Genomic DNA, 1,741 nt, shown 5'->3' on the forward strand with positions numbered 1-1,741 from the left:
TAGGAATCTCAAATATTCGCATTTTGGGATGAAAATAAAAATTTTTAATTTTTGTAGAAAAATAATATATTTTTATAAATTGGCTAAATTTTTTTTTATCTTTAGCTACTTTAAATAAACGCTCCCTGAGTTCGTAATGGTTGCTTGCTTAGGCTGCGATTATGTTTTGAGACCGAGACTAAAATTGAGAGATTTTCGACTAGGTTTGATTCTTATCTTTCAAAAATTGAAACAGAAATATAAAGAGATATGAACAACAATATATGTACATTATACATAAATATATTTGTGTTTGGTAATTATGATAGATAAAACACAAATTATATCAAAAAAATTTATTTTATTTTTGTCAATTTTTTATTTTTATCAACTCAATTTCTTCCATCTTCTTCCTTTTACCAAATTATTCTTTTCAAAAATAAAAAAATTACATCATCATAATCTAATACAAATTCATCTAACAAAATAAAATTTTATTTATACACGTGTTTGGCAATTGTAATAGATAGAACACATATTATATTAAAAAAGAGAAAGTACATAGAGTCAATGGCTTAAGCGTACAATGTATACAATGGAGATTTAGAAAGTATTAGAGATATGACCATTAGTATTACATTGTCTTGTCAGGTTATGCTTTTATGATGAGTGGTTCCATGATATGGTATTAGAGTTTTAGATTCAAAAGATCAAAGTTCGATCCTTGGTGAACTCCAAAATTAACTTAAGCTTTTGGGATAAATAGTATGGGTGATGTTCATTTTATTCATTGACTAAAGATTTAGCCCATTGTACACATTGTAGGCTTAGGTCATTACCTCCCTAGCAGTACTCATTAAAAAATCTATTTTATCTTTATCAATCCTTCATCTTCATCATCTCAATTCCTTTCTTCTTCTTTCTTCCACCAAATTATTTTTTTCAAAAAAAATAAAAAATTACAGAATTATAATCTAATACAAATTCATCCAACACAAAATTTCATTTATCATAATCTAATAATATTTCTAAAAGAAAAAAAATTAAAAATAAAAAGAGAAAATAATAAAAAGAAAAGAAAAGAAAGAAGAGCACATATAGAAAAAAATAAAAATAAAAAGAGAAAATGATGAAGATAAAAGAAAGAAGAGCAGATCTACAAGATGGAATACATCATCGATCGATAGTGTTGTAAGTCGGAGACGGCGAATGAAGATAGAGCCGGCAACAAAGTCACTAGCGGTAGCATCACTGATATGGTGGAGGGAAAAAGAGTAGAACAAAGAGTGGAAAAAGGAGAAGACGAAGAAGGAGAAGACGAAGAGAGGACTTAGGAGGATGCAATGGCGGTGGCACTGGCGACGGCAATGGAAGCGGTAATGGAAGGAGAGTAAGAGAACAATGTTAAAGAGAGAGAGAGGAGGGAGATGAGAAGAAAGACAAAGAAGGAGTAGAGGAAGGGGATAAAAAGGGGTTTAGGGTTAAGATAAAATTGGTATTTTAAGAAATAATTGAGGATAAAAATGTAAATAGTTGTGTCTCATAAATTTTATTTTAGTTTCTTAATTTTTAGGAGAGACGCTGAATACATATATTTTGTGTGTATTACTATATTTGTATATCAGCGTGTCCATTAAAATTTATGTCTTATGAAACAAATCTTGAACATGTACTACGATGTCTATGTTTCAGTATTCATGTCTCTCTAACCAAACGCAGCCTTAAGAATAGAGTCTGTTAAGGACTAATTTGTTGTGGATTG

This window comes from Arachis ipaensis, chromosome B05 (genome assembly GCF_000816755.2).
Source record: "Arachis ipaensis cultivar K30076 chromosome B05, Araip1.1, whole genome shotgun sequence".
NCBI classification, from domain to species: domain Eukaryota; kingdom Viridiplantae; phylum Streptophyta; class Magnoliopsida; order Fabales; family Fabaceae; genus Arachis; species Arachis ipaensis.